The 15081-nt window shown below is 47.0% G+C and overlaps 1 protein-coding gene across 6 annotated transcripts in view; it reads left to right on the forward strand.

Annotated features, from left to right (window-relative positions):
- Window positions 1-15081, forward strand: part of PLXNA4 (plexin A4) — a 503567-nt gene that overhangs the window by 187114 nt on the left and 301372 nt on the right. The gene's annotated exons all lie outside the window — the stretch shown is intronic.

Consider the following 15081-nt stretch of genomic DNA (forward strand, 5'->3'; position numbering starts at 1 on the left):
TTTTGAGGAATCGTATCCAATTTCCAGGCAGCAGGGGCTGTTAGAGGGGAGAGCATCCTTCCTTACAGGGTGAGGAGAGTCTGGTCACACTCTTTAACCCAAAGCTGTCAGATCTCTGTGGTGTTGGCTGGGCTTGGTTTCACCTTTTTCTCTGAAACTACTTTTTTCCTTGGTTCATTTCTTAGTTTACTTTTTCTCTTTTCCCTTTCCCTTTCCCTTTCCCTTTCCCTTTCCTTTCCTCTTTGCTCCCCTTCCAGGACAAAATCCAACCATTTTTTTGGAAAAACAAAGAGAAATTCCAGAAAGGAGGGGAAACCCTCAGAATCTGGTGGTGGAAGCGCACCATGAGGGGAAACCAGGACATGATATCTCTTAACTGCAGTCCCCCAAAGGGAATATATTTGTTAAACATTATAATTACCCTTCAGTGCTGAACTCCACAGCAGTTGAATCCACGGCAATGCACATTATCATTTCTGAAATGATGCTTTCATTTAGATAAGGCATGCAATTATACATCTTGATTAGGTCACTGTTCCCAGGAGCTCCAGCTTATTTATGATGAGTTGCCCCCTTTTGTAAATCGTGTGGTGAGGCTGTGAATAAAGACAGATTCCCTCCCTCTACTCCTTACCCCTTCCTTACCCTCTACAGACCCTTTTGCTCTTCTCCTTCTTCCCTCAAAGCACAAAACCAAAACCCCATCAATCAGAGAGAGAAAAATGCTATGTACATGGTGGGGACATTGCCATGAGAAGGGAGATCTGAGAGTTCTGCTCATCCCTTGGTTTCTTTGTGAGACCTGCTAAGGGCAGTATTGAGGCTGGGATTTCCACCAATGCATTTTAGACCTCTAAAATTGCCATTTTAGACCTCTAAAATTGTCCGTTTTGACCTCTGAAATTGTAATTTTTCTGCACAGCAGTCATCTCAGGGATCAGTGGCACCTCCTGAGGGTGCCTTGTCTCAAGCTGTGACCTGGGGATGTGGTTTCCAGCCAAGCCCATGAGCTGTGTGCTCTCCAGAGCTCAAATAACTGCTCTGGCAACAGGACTCCCCTTCCCTCCTCACTCCCCAGTTCCATTCAACCACTGCTGAAAACTCCCCCAGTTTCCGTAGGACAAGTGGAAATGAGCTCTGCTCCTGTTGATTAACAGGGAAGTGTTGGTTGGGGCAAGGAAAGTGGGATGAGAAAGTTCCCAGGGAAGAAAAGTGATGTGGAAAGAACTAAAGAGAAAGAGCAGGAAAATTATGTTCTTGAACTGTTTCTGGAGTGCTTCTAAAGAGCACCTTCCTGCTGGGAACTGGAATGATCTTTTGTTTTTCCAGGATGTTCTAGTAAATCCAAGTTCAGGAAGAGAAAATTGAGGAAGCACAGTCAGGATGAAGCCAGTCTACTTCTTATCATTTTGGATAGATAAGGATCTTATCAGAGAATTATTCAGGCTGGGGAAGAACTTTGAGGCCAACCATTTCCCTAGCACTGCCAAACCCACCCCAAGCACCACATCCACATGGCTTTTGAACACTTCCAGGAATGGTGATGCCACCACTGCCCTGGGCAGCTTGTTCCAATGCTTGACCACTCCTCCAGTGGAGAAATATTCCCAATATCCAACCTAAACCTGCCCTGTCCCAGCCTGAGGCCGTTCCCTCTCCTCCTGTCCCTGTTCCCTGTCCCCTCCTGGCAGGGACTTGTGCAGAGCCACCAGGGCCCCTGAGCCTCCTTTGCTCCAGGCTCAGCCCCTGCCCAGCTCCCTCAGCCCCTCCTGGTTCTCCAGGCCCTTCCCAGCTCCCTCAGCCTCTCCAGACCCTTCCCAGCTCCATTCCTGGACCCTCTCCAGCCCCTCCAGGCCCTTCCTGCCCTGAGGATCCCAGAGCTGACCCCAAGGTTCCAGGGGGTCCCTCAGCAGTGCCAGCTCAGGGGACAGTCCCTTCCCTAACCCTGCTGGCCGCTCCATTCCTGCTGAAATCCAGGTGCCAGCGGCCTCCTGCCCACCTGGGCACACCTGGGCATGTCCAGCCACTGTCACCAGCACCCCCAGGGACATTTCCAGCCCCTCTGGCCCAGCCTGTGGAGCTCCATGGGGTTGGTGGGACCCAAGGACAGAACACTTGGCCTTGGTGAACCTCATCCAGCTGTTCCCAGCCCATGGATCCAGCCTGTCCAGATCCCTCTGCAGAGCCTTCCCACCCAGTTTGGCGTCCATAAATTGACTGAGGGTGGCCCCAGCATTGTCATCCAGATAATTGATAAAGATATTAATATATGAGAGAGAACTCTCATCCCAAAGATTTCAATGTGGGATGGGCATAGATAGAGGCAATCCAGGTTGTATCAGGGTACAGGAATGAGAAGTGGGATAAATTCACCAGGCTTAGGAGAGAGTGAGCAGGACCTGAGCAGTCCTGAGAGGCAAGACAGCACCAAGGATAATCCTACATGGTCAGGGGAGAGATGGGCTGCTATTGATGGGGTTTTAAACAGCTCTCAGTTGCCTTAACTGTTTCCATCTGCCACCTTCCAAAGCTGCCTCGGGGCCAAAGTGCAAGTCCCACCCCAGATGACCTGGAGGCTCATTCCTGACTCTGGCTCCTCTGCATCCACAGTTCCTCAAAGAACACAGCACATCTTAAGCAGATTAATGTAATCTTGATCTTCCTCCCTTGCAGATCTGTGATCCTTTCTCCCCCTCTGTGCATCCCAGCAGCTCATAATCACCTTTTGGGGTATTAAAGAGGTGTTTTCACTTGGTGCACTTGGCCTACCCCACTCTCCCCTCCCAATTCTTTAAGAAGAAGCAGAGAGAGGAGAGGTGCTGTCAAATGGGACAGTGTTTCCCATTTGCAAATATTTATTTGCAATAATTATCCTTTTTTTTTGAGATTAAAAGAGCCATTCACATGTGGAAAGCAAACTGTCTTATCTCTCTTTTTAAATAATATGTTTAGAAAGTTTGACCGAGCATGAAAGTTCATCCTTCAATATTGCTACTTGTAATCCAACAAGAAATATTTACTGTGTTATAATTGGCATCATTAAGCCTAGGTGACGTTATTAATACTAATTAATACTAATTAAACTGCTATAAACCTAGTTTGCAGTTACATAAACACATCATCTCCTGAACCGCCTGCCTACATGTTTTGGCATTGGGGAGGAGGGGGGGTTGGATAAAAGCAAATTCAAATGCAAATGATATGAACATACTTTAATCAGAGGATCAGAGGAATCAGACACAGGGAAGGCTGATTAGGGCAGCTCTGTTCTCCAGAGGCAGGGCTGTCTCCCCACAGAGACTCCCTGGAGCTTTGGGCAGTCTCACTTTAAATGCCCCAAGCCATGGGACTTGTACTGTGTCTCAGGAAGAAATATTCCCAAAATGCCCCGTATAAAGGAAAGCGACTTGATATTCTGTCAGAACCAGGACATCCCTCTGGCTGCCCTGGATTGCCCAAACCCCTGTCAGGGGGCTCAGAGACCTTGGCACAGAACCCAGGACCCCGGTGACTTTGATTGTGACCCATGGAAAAAATTACCAACCTTGTATGAGGATCTGCAAGCCACGAAAGTGTCGCAGACATCCTTTATGAAAAATCCTTTCTTTAGGATTTTTCTCTTCTGAGAAGCTGGGAGGCCTCAGGAACAAAATGTAAACATTGATTATCTGCTGCTGTGGAATGCAACAGGTGCATCAGGGATTGGCCCATGTTGGATGTTTGTAATTAATGGCCAATCACAGTCAGCTGGCTCGGACAGAGAGCCTGATCCACAAACCTTTGTTATCATTCCTTCCTTTTCTATTCTTAGCCAGCCTTCTGATGTAATAATTTCCTCTATTCTTTTAGTATAGTTTTAATGTAATATATATGATAAAATAATAAATCAGCCTTCTGAAACATGGAGTCAGATCCTCATCTCTTCCCTCAACCTGAGATCCCTGTCAACACCATAAGACAAAAGTTTAAGTAGAAAGATAGTTAGTTTGTCACAGGGTGAAATGTAGAATTTTGGGGTTTTAGAATGAGAGCTCGGAGTCCCAAAATAGAGGAATTTAAGCGTGCCTTGTCCTTCTTTCTCCTTCTTCTTGGCCTCCATGTTCTGGGTGATGGTGGCACTTTTGGATAGGTTTAAGGTAGAGATGGACAGTCTAACAGGTGATAGGTATTGGAAAATAATTGTAAATAAAGTACATGTAGTTTTTAGTATAAAAAGACAAAACTGCCCTGAAGGTGGGGCGTGTGCCACTGACTGATCTGCTGAATGGACCTCAGCAAGTCAGGAAAAGAATGTTATGGATAACAGCAAATAAAAGAGCCTTGAAAACCAGAACAGAAGAATCCTGACTCCTTCTTCAGCTGCTGAGCTGAGAAAAGAGACTTTCTAACACATCTTGGGGTGATTCTGACTGCAGAGACCCCCAAGCCATGGAGTTTCTCCTCCGTGTCTCAGGAGGGAGTTGCCTGCAGACTGACAGAAATGGGACTCTAAATTCAGCCTCTGCTTTCCTGCTGGGGCAGAATTCAGCTGCAAAACAGAGAAAATCCATTCTTGACTCTTGAAGAAGGGCTTGAGATCATACCCGAGGGCAGAGGAGAAGAGAAAGGCATTTGTAAGGCATCTCTAAAGCTGCCTGGAAAATTATCTCCCCCTCTTGGTTTGGCTTTCTGGCAGCACTGGGCCAGTCCTGTCACTGCTGGCAAGAATTGGCCATAGGCAGCACCCAAAAGCTCAAATGTTTGACCCAGTTTCTCTACAGCAGGGAAATCCATCTTCTGTCTAGAATTTCCCTGAGTTTGGCTACTTCAGGAATATCATGAGGACAGCATTTTCCCTGATCCAATGGTATTTGGGTCCCATCTGGAGCCAGAAAGTGCAGAATCATGTGGAGCATTAAAAATAGGAATGCCCTGAGGAGGCAGCTCCTGCTTGCTCCGAGTTCCTGCTCTCTCCTCCTTTTCCATCACCTGTTTCCCACTGGACCAGAAGGCTGTGGGAGCATGTAGGGGAGAGACCAGAGCAGCCCTTTCAGGATGGTGTTTTTCCAAAGGAGCCCATGTCAGAGGCATTTATTTCAAGCATTGCAGCTCCATTCCTTGGCCAGTCTATGGCTCACTTGCAGAGTGGCACAGATCACCAAAAACTCTTAAACAAGCTTTTCTCAGTCCAAACTGATGGGAAAAGATCCCTGCAACCATCGAGAAATAACTCCCTAAAGCAAGAGCATGTTTTCCATGATGTCTGCAGTACATTGCTCTGGTGGTTGCAGGTGAAGTAAATGAATAGTGGAGGTTGCTCAGAGAGACTTTTGAGTCCCAGGTTCACAGCTGTGACTCTCAACCAGCAAATCCACCTTAATTCCTGATGTTCAGTAGCAAGTTGGGGTTCCCAGCTGTGTTTTTCCTTCCTCTGGCTCCCCTGGGCACTGCCCAACGAAGTTATCTCAGCTTTTTTAATGGATCTGATTAAAGCCAAGCACACAGATTGAGATATCAGTGCAATCAAAGATTTTTGTCCAGCTTCAGCTACTCTCATGTATTTTTACTGACCACTAAGCCATCCCTGAGAGGCAGGTAGGTCCCACAGAGTTCAAACTGGCTGGGTGAGTGTCAGGGAGCCAGGACAGCATGGAAATAACCGTGTCCATTCAGGCCACTGGGAAGGGATGTGACAGCAAAAGGTTTGTGGCTGTTGGGAGCCACAGAGCCTTGCTGGGCTGTGCTGCCACCCTGGATCCATCAGCCCCGTTTGGCCTGTCTGAGCTCCCCAGATACATCTTGAAGCAATCCCCAGGCTGTTAGAAAAGGAATAAGGTTTGTTTCATCAGATGAAAAGCATAATCTTCTTGGGCAGCTCTATGTTTGTGCTAATGGGCTGCAGCTGCAGAGCTGTGACATGTCAGATCTCACCACACACACACACACCCCATCCGTGGACAAATGCACCCACATCTGGAACGTGAAATAACAAAATTTCTCCTAAAATCTACTTCACAAAAATGCCCATACCCACCTGGGAGCATCCTTTGAAATGTCTTTGAAGAGAAAGACCAAACTCATTCCTTTTCTTAATATTCCACTAATGATGAACACGTTTGTCTAGGGACTATGGACTGGGAAGTTCAGAAGGGAAGCTTTAGTAGCATCCCCCAAAACTTAAGAGGTCATGGGTTGGGAGAGGAAAGACTCTAAAGCTTCTCTAGAAACTTTCATTCCTTGGAAGAATGGATCTTGAAGCATCCTGTCAGGAAAACCTGAAGTTTGGCTGGACCTGGAATTAAACTGCTTTTCCTGATGCCTTGAGAAGGCTGAGCTAGGACAGAGGCTGGGCAGAGTTCCAGAATAAAGTAGGGATTTATTCACAGGATCTCCTCCATGGCTGCCCCTTGGGCAGCACCAGAGCCCAGCCAGGGCTGCACCCAAGATGAACCAAAACGGCCCCAAAATGCACGAGCACTCCCGGGCTCTCTCCCTGGGATCAGTTCTGCTCCATTTGCCCCTTGCAGTTCATTGTCCCATTCCAGCTTCAGCCCAGGCAGTCCCACCCTGCTTGTTTTTCTCTCTGCAGCCCACGGGGTTTGTGCTCCTGGGCTGAGATTTGGGGCATTTGTCCTTGGTGCCCAGCTGGAGCAGGAATTGTTTTGTCTCCCTGCTCTGTGCACAGAGCTCACCATCCCATAATGTGAAGCCCAGACCCACACACTAAAGCAGCAAAGAATGTGAAAAATATAAAAGCTAAACCTGAGGCATCATCCCGTTTCAGGATCTGCTTTATGGGAACCCCATCCCTGACACAGACATGTGTGGAGTGGTTGCTGTTGTAAAAAGTGGGTTGTATTGTTTAATAAAATTGTCACAGGTTGTCACCAGGACGTGGATAAGCTCCTAACATCAGTACTGATGCACACAGTGGTATTTCCATGGTGGAAGGTTCCTCTGTGTCTCTGGGGCTTCAGAAGGGCTCAGATGCCTTTTGGTAGAGTCAGTGTTGGCACATTTAGGTGTGAAATAAGGGACATCTCTCAAGGTGCAGGGTGAATGATCACTCAGCCCCTGCTCCTGTTAAACCTGAGGTGCTCCACCCAGTATTTAAGTGAGTTTTATTATTTCCTTCCCAAGTTTCCATATTTCACACAGGGTGGGTGACTCAGGAGCAGACAGAAAACAAAAATTACTAATTTCTGCAACATCTCCTTCAGAGGAGAGCAGCCTGGGGACTGCTGAGTATAAAACCCACCACGTTCCACATGTCTGTGCACGTCTCAGGGCTGCTCTCAGTGGTTTTTTGGGAGAGGGAGGGACGTGTCACAGAGAGCCCCTGACCTCTGAGCTCCTGAGACCCTCCCGTGTCTAATCAGTGGACACATGAAACAAGCCAGGTCGTGGCAGTGACTCCTGACTCACCCTCCCAGCACGGGGGGGACCAGCAGGGTCATGTTTTCATTACTGCCTGTGGCTCTGATGCTCTCAGCTCTCTGGAGGTTAAGTCAAGGTCTTGGCTTTGAGAATTTTTGTTGTTCTAACCTTGCACGGGCAGATACTTCACATGAAGTTCTGGCAGGCAGGCTGTGGCCAATAAAATGCCATTTTCTGCCCAGGCTGCCAGAGAAGCAGAGCTCTGGCCATGGCAGCCAGGCTTTGGCTAACAAACAGTGGTGAGTGCTGTGTTTTGGCAGCCAGCTTGCTTATCAAGTTGATATAGGAGCCTATAAGCAATTGCATCTGGATTTCAATGGGTTCCCCAGCCTGCTCGGCTGCTTGGGATCCACGCCAAGGGAAAGGAGAGGAGTTGTGAGGAGAATACCCAATTTCCCTCTGTGAGGACTGATTTTAGTTTAATGCAGCCTCCTCGCCCTTAAATCCAATTAAAAGCCTATATTATGTCAGTGGAAATTTATGCCAATCCTAATATAGTCTAATAAGCCTTAAAATAGCACTTTGCTAGTGAAAAGTCCTGTGGTTTAATTTGATTCTGAGCCTAATAACAGGCTTAATATGAGGGAATTGGCCCCTTTTTCTCTTCTAACGGGGCACCACATGCCTGCTCCCTTTTTAGGAAGGAAAAGGTTCTCTCCAAAGCAGGGGCAGGAGACAGCTCACCTCAGCAGGTTGCCTCTTTTCCACTTGTTCCATTTGTTGGCTGTGGGAAGTCTCTCTAAAGGCATCCCAGGTTGGAATCTGTAATGAAAAGCAGTGAATATCAGACTACAAAGGCTCAGGTCTTTCTTTCAGGTTTTCTGTGCCTTACTTTTCTTAGGCGCCATGGTCAAAATCATTACCTTGACCACCACTCAGCCCCAGCTCAGGATCTGACCTTCAGAACAAGGTTTTTGCAGGTGCCTTTCACTGACAGCTTCAGAGACACAGCTTTTCTATACCCCTAAAATTTTCCCTGGCCCCATCCTCTTTCAGGGTTCCTGTTCCTAAACCTCCCTGTGCCCTCCCTCTGTGCCAACATTGCAATGCCCATTAGCAGCCCATGGTGCCATCTTCCTTGGCTTGTTTGGGAGATGTTCATTCTCTTCCATAAATTTAGGATATTTCAGAAAACTTCTCCACAACAGCCTCATTATTGTCCCACAGTTTGTTCTCTAGGATAAACTTCATAAATCCCTGATTCCTTTAGGATTATTACACCCCAGGCTCCAGCATTAACACTTCATAGAATCACAGAATATCTCAAATAGGAAAATACCATAAAGATCAAGTCCAATTTCCTCCTCCTCCTCACAGATCTACCTGAAACTAAACCAGCACTGTCCAAATGCTCCTTGAAATATGACAGGTTTGGTGAAACTTCCTTTCCCTGCAGGGTGTTCTCAGGAGATAAAAACTGCAATGTTTAGGCAATGGTCATTCTGGGGATGCTTTAAAGAACCTTGTTTGGGTGGGAATCTGATCTTTTCAAGATGCTGATTAGAATCAGAGAATCACAGGATGGTTTGGGCTGGAAGGGACCTTCAAGATCATCCAGTGCCATGGGCAGGGACACTTTCAACTATCCCAGGTTGCTCCAAGCCCTGTCCAGCCTGGCCTTGGACACTTCCAGGGATCCAGGGGCGGCCACAGCTTCTCTGGGCTTCCCCACTCTCCCAGCAGAGAAATTATTTTGTAATATTTAATCTACAACCTCTTGGACCTGCTTCAGGCTGCTGAACCCTTTGCAGAGCCCATCTGCTCTGAGGTACCATTTGATTTGGAGGGGGGCTGTCAGCTCCAAGCTCACCCTTGCCCTGGCTGTCCTGCTCAGCTTTCCTGCACACACTTACCCAGCTGCTGCTCTGCAGCCCACAGATGACTGAATTTCGGGGGTGGGCGGGGTGATTTTGATGTAGCACTTACTAAAATGCGTGGAGATAAAAGCCTCTGCAGGAACATAAAAGGCCCTTTGTACTCGCAAGTTGTTACTGTTATTTTTCGATTAAGAACAATAGTAAACAGAGCTGCTTCCAGGAAAAGAAATAAAGGGGAAATAAGGAATGATTTGATCTTAAAATAAGAGAAAACACTTTTTTTTTTTTTTTTTGAGCACCTAGTATATTTAGGTGCCTAAGCCCCTTTGAGTCAAGCAGTCTGACACCCCAGCTGGCGCAGCTCTGCTCTTCTGCCTGAACCAAAGGCCACAAACCCTCCCCATCGAGTCCAACCTATCTCAGGGCTACTCTCTTGGCATCAAACAGATTTATGCTGGTAGGAAATTTGGCCCAGAGCCCTGATGAGCAGCGCTGTGTCTCTGCAGTCCCAGGTGGCAGTTTTGTGTCTCTGGCACCTCTTATTCCTCCGCTCCTTTGTACGGAAGACGACTTCACGCTGCCACCCCTTTATCCCTGTCCCTGCCCAGCCCAGCCCTGTCCCCCCATCCACCTAGGGGCAGGCTGGTGGGTTAAGGGAGCTTTGTTACTGCCCTAATCCTCACGTGTGCTCAGCCTGACAAAGCTCCGTAAATGTCCCGTGTCCAATCGATTGCCGCGCTCGCTCCGGCTGCTCGGCAGCTCCTCCAGCCAGGGCCAGATTGCTCTGGCAAGCTCATCCATCCTGCAGGGATGGATGGGGGCAGAAGGGTGGGGGATGGATGCCTGGGATTGGGTGTTTGGGATTGAAGGGGGAGGGAGGGCTGGCAGGCAGTGAGGGAAGGAAGGGTTGGAGGAGTGCAGGAGATGGTGATGGGCACGGAGCTGTCATCATCCCAAAGCCTTCCCTGTTGATGGTGACCCCATGCCAGATCTCAGACCCCAAGCCTCATCCATCCTGCAGGGATGGATGGGGGTAGAAGGGTGGGGGATGGATGCTTTGGATTGAGTGTTTGGGATTGAGGGGGGAGGGAGAGCTGGCAGGCAGTGAGGGAAGGAAGGGTTGGAGTAGTGCTGGAGATGGTGACGGGCACGGAGCTGTTCTCTTCTTCATCCCAAAGCTTTCCCTGCTGATGGTGACTCCATAATCTCATGGAGCATGTGGGATTTGTTTGCACCACTCCTCATGGCCATGGAATGCTCAGCTGGCCCCTCCTCCTCATCCATGTCCCTCAATTCACTCTCACCCCCCAAACTCTTGTGCATCCTCAGCGACCAAGTGTCGCAGACAACTTTTATAAAAAATCCTTTCCTTAGGATTTTTCCTCCTGAGAAGCTGAAAGGCCTCAGGAACAAAATGTAAACAATGGTTATCTGCTGCTGTGGAATGCAACAGGTGCATCTGTGATTGGTCTCATGTGGTTGTTTCTAATTAATGGCCAATCACAGTCTGGCTGTATCGGACACAGAGCTCGAGCCACAAACCTTTGTTATCATTCTTTCCTATTCTATTCTTAGCCAGCCTTCTGATGAAACCTTTTCTTCTATTCTTTTAGTATAGTTTTAATGTAATATATATCATAAAATAATAAATCAGCCTTCTGAAACATGGAGTCAGATCCTTCATCTCTTCCCTCATCTAAGAACCCCTGTGAACACGGTCACAACCAAGGACATGGAAAAATGAAATTATTCTGCCAAGGTTTGTACTTCCCATCTCTGCCCCAAATTCTGCAGTTTCAATTCCTTGCCTAATCCTTCCCATAGCTCAGGACAGGCAAATTTCCAAAATTTCTTGGGCCTAAAAATGTCTTTATATGCGAGGTGGAGAAGTGGAAGTTCTCTTATCCAAGGGACTGGGTCTGCATTAGGAAGTGTCATATTTATTTCTAATCCTAGAAGCATTTAAATGCTAGATATAAAAATGTGATTTTTTTTTTTTTTTAATGCATAGTGAAGCTGTTCAGGATTCTTTTCAAGGTTTTTATGGCTCCTTCTGTGCTCTGCATATTTAAGCCCAGAGTGACTCAGTCATCCAGTTTCATAGAGGGCAAGAATCCTTGTCCCAGTAAATTACTTTACAAACTTCTTGAAAGGTTCCTAAAGTTCCTTAAATGTCTCTGGCTTATTGAGGCAAGATAGAAGAACGTGAGAAGCAAGGGGGAAATGGATTTATTTCCAAAGGCTGTGCACTGAGAGCCTCACGTGTCAGGAAATTGCACTCCCTCCTCATTTTTAAAGCTTTGTGCAGCAGCACAACTGATATTGGTGTGTCCTGTGCCCCTTCCCCGCACTGCTGTTTCCAGGAGTGGCCTTTGGGGTACTCTTCCATGGGAAAAGGTGACATGATTTGGGAAATATCCATTCCCAGCCCTGGTGCTGGGTATTTCCTCTCTCCTTTATTTACCTGTGTTCTCCCAAGGCTTGTGAATGCAGCCCAGCAGCAAAGCCTGACCTGCTCCAAGAGAGCTGGAAAGGGACTTTGGACAAGGGTCTGGAGAGGCAGGACAAGAGGGAATAGGTTGAGACTGACAGAGGGCAGGGCTAGATTGGATGTTAAGAGACAATTCTGTGGTTGATGGAAAGGAAGTTGTTCAAAGCCATGGTTTGAACCTTTCATGGAGTGATAAAGCAGCACTGAAAGCCAGTGGCCACCTGGGGCCATCTGCTCTGCAGCCCCTCAGGTTCTGAAATCCTGAGTCAAGCATCAGGAACCATCAAATTAAAAAATTGTCATAAATTTGAACTTTTTTGGTTGTCTTACAGTTTCTTTGTGTTTGTGGCTGATTTCTAGCCTTCTTTCTTTATCTTGGCATCTCCTTGTATTCTGGAACTCCTTGAGGCAGTGTTTTCTGTTTGGTGATGTCCATAAAGTGGGTGGCTGCTTCAAGACTGGCCCTGCTCAGTTTGAAGTAGGTGAGGTCATATTTTCAGACCTCACCCACCCAAGAACTCAGAATTTCCTTTTCCACCAAGAAGCCAGCTTTGGAATTCCAAATGAATCACTTGAATCCAGAAGCTGGAGAATCCAGAAGCCTGGAAATATTTGAGTCAGGTTGGATGGGACTCTGAGTAACCTGCTCTAGTTGAAGACATCCCTGCTGGGTGAAGGGGGACAAGATGACCTTTAAATGTCCCTTCCAACCCAAATGGTTCAGTGATTCCATGACTTCCAAATAAACTCCGAGCTGCCGTGAAAACCTCCCTGGAATCAGGAGAGCAGACAGGGAATATCTCACTCCAGACAGTGCCTTGGATGAAGCCAAACTCTCTGGAAGGCTCCAGGTCAATCCTTGCTCCGTGATGGTTTAGTTGCCATAGAGACAACCAGGTCTCACTTCATCCCCCAGCACTGTTGCTATTCACTGGTGACCCCTCTGGATTAAAGTTGGAGTGTTTTGGATCATTCTCTTTATTTTATCAGTGCTGTAGCACACTGCCTAATCCTAGCTGTACCTCTCAGGAAGGGAAAAAAAATAAAAAGAAAGAGACAAAAAAAAGCCAACCTCCTTCCCCACCATTTGTTGTAGAGGCCAATTATCCAAAGGGGTGACAAGTAGAAAAATGAATTAACCAGAGCTTTGTAATGTCAGTGTTATTTATCGTGTCTAACTTTGCCCAGCTCAGCTGTGGATCAGCAAAGAAGTGCTTTTATTCTTTCCTCCTCTTTTTGATGCTGTTTTTACCTTTCCCCCCTTTCTTGGCCTTCTGTAGGTCCTTTGCTCTGCCACACCATTGTGACGGTGTTCACAGGGGTCCCAGGATGAGGAAAGGGATGAGGATTTGACTCCATGTTTCAGAAGGCTGATTTATTATTTTATGATATATATTACATTAAAACTATACTAAAAGACTAGAAGAAAGGATTTCATCAGAAGGCTAGCTAAGAATAGAATAGGAAAGAATGATAACGAAGGCTCTGTCTCAGACTCTCTGTGAGAGCCAGCTGGACTGTGATTGGCCATTAATTAGAAACAACTCTATACCAATCACAGATGCACCTGTTGCATTCCGCAGCAGCAGATAACCATTGTTTATATTATGCTCCTGAGGCCTCTCAGCTTCTCAGGAGGAAAAATCCTCAGGAAACGATTTTCCCTAAAAGATGTCTGTGACACACCATCCTTACGGAATGTTTTTCTCCTGCTCCAAACCAGGTGGGTTGCCCAGCTGAGATGAGGGGTTGGGCAAGAGATGCCCTGCAGGCGGTGAAGGAGGGGCGATCCTCCATCTCTCATCTTCCCCTCTGCCCCTGTGATAATCAAATCACTGCATTGGGTTTATCTCCTTTCATCTCCAACTCACACAAGAAGTAGGTGCTGAGACTGGAACTTCTGTTCCCCTTTTTTCCCCCCCTCTGCCTTTTCCTGTGCACACTTTGCTGAGTCTACGCCCTCTCCCACCTGCTGCAGTGAAGACTTTTCAAAAGGGAAAAAAAAAAAAAGGCACTTGCTGGCAGGAGGCAGGAAAACAAGGGACACTCAAGCAGGATCCAGCCTGAAAGCAATGCCCTGGCAAGGAGCCCACAAACACTTCAGATGTGAAGCACCGAGTCACAGAGAGCAAAGAGGCAAAAAATGCATCCTTGTAAAGCCACAGTGAGGCTGCACCTGCTCCAAACGGCTGCAGCCAGTACACTGTGACACTTCAAAGCTGCCAGGGAATGAGATACTGGAATCAGATACCCCTGGCAGGGTGTAAAAGTAGCCAAATCTTGCACTGAGGCAGCCGGAGTGCTGCTTGACGTAGGGAGCAAGCCTGGAGGATAGTATGTGTGTATCCAAATGACAGATGATGGGGAAAGAAATAAATTATCTTGCAGTGTGTCTGTCCTTGTGTGAGTGTTGCTGGCTTCCCTGCATGGATTTCGAGACCATCTTCACTGTGAATTTCTCCTTCCAACACCCACAGCCTGCAGATCCTACACATGCATTAATAAATCAGTCAGGTTATTGGCTCCAGAAGTGATAGCTGGGTTTTCTGGTTCAACTGGGCTGGGTTTTGCTGTTTACAATCCAGTTGTTTCCTCTCTGAAGGTATCTTGGTGGGCTAGGCCAGCCCAGATCTGACAGCACGTCAGGAATTTTCCTGGAGGAGTGGGCAGCTGCACCAGTGTGGCATGCAGGCTGTCAACTGGCAGTAAATCTGCTTCAAGCTCTTTTGTTGTGCCAAGCAATTGCTGAATAACTTCTCTGAATTACTTCCAGTCGATATCTCTTATATGAAAAGCTCACAGAAAGCTTATTATGTTCAAAATTCGCCAGATACGGATTCTCACACGCTAAACATCCATTAGCAACTGGATAAAGGCAACTCTTGGGATCACATTTCTATAGGGGCAGCTTTTTTACAGACATGCAGGTGAAGTTGGCTTTGTGTGACGCATTTTGGATGTGCTCTCATACGAGTGAAAATAAATTCTTAATAAAATCTGGTGGTTGACGCCAGGCATGAGATGAGCAGGACTGCAGGCAAAGCTAAAACATGGAATAATCCTGAAGAGAAGGGGAAATTTAGTTGGTTTGTAGGTGATTTTTTAGCTCCATCCTTCAAGGGTTAATTTTTGGAGAGATGAGATCTTCGAATGGTGAGAAGAGCATCTCTATCCCTGCTGCCTGGGCATGCTCTCAGGGCACTCATTGCTACAAGGCTGCTGAGTCTCAGGATCTCTTGTTGGTCAGAAGGACCTCGAGATACATTAGAAAGTTTTTTTTCCCGACTTGGCAGTCAAAGAAGGAGTTAGAACATTTCATTTCTCAGTCTCAAGGTTGTTTATTGTATCTTATTTATA

This window comes from Zonotrichia albicollis, chromosome 4, assembly GCF_047830755.1.
Source record: "Zonotrichia albicollis isolate bZonAlb1 chromosome 4, bZonAlb1.hap1, whole genome shotgun sequence".
NCBI classification, from domain to species: Eukaryota; Metazoa; Chordata; class Aves; order Passeriformes; family Passerellidae; genus Zonotrichia; species Zonotrichia albicollis.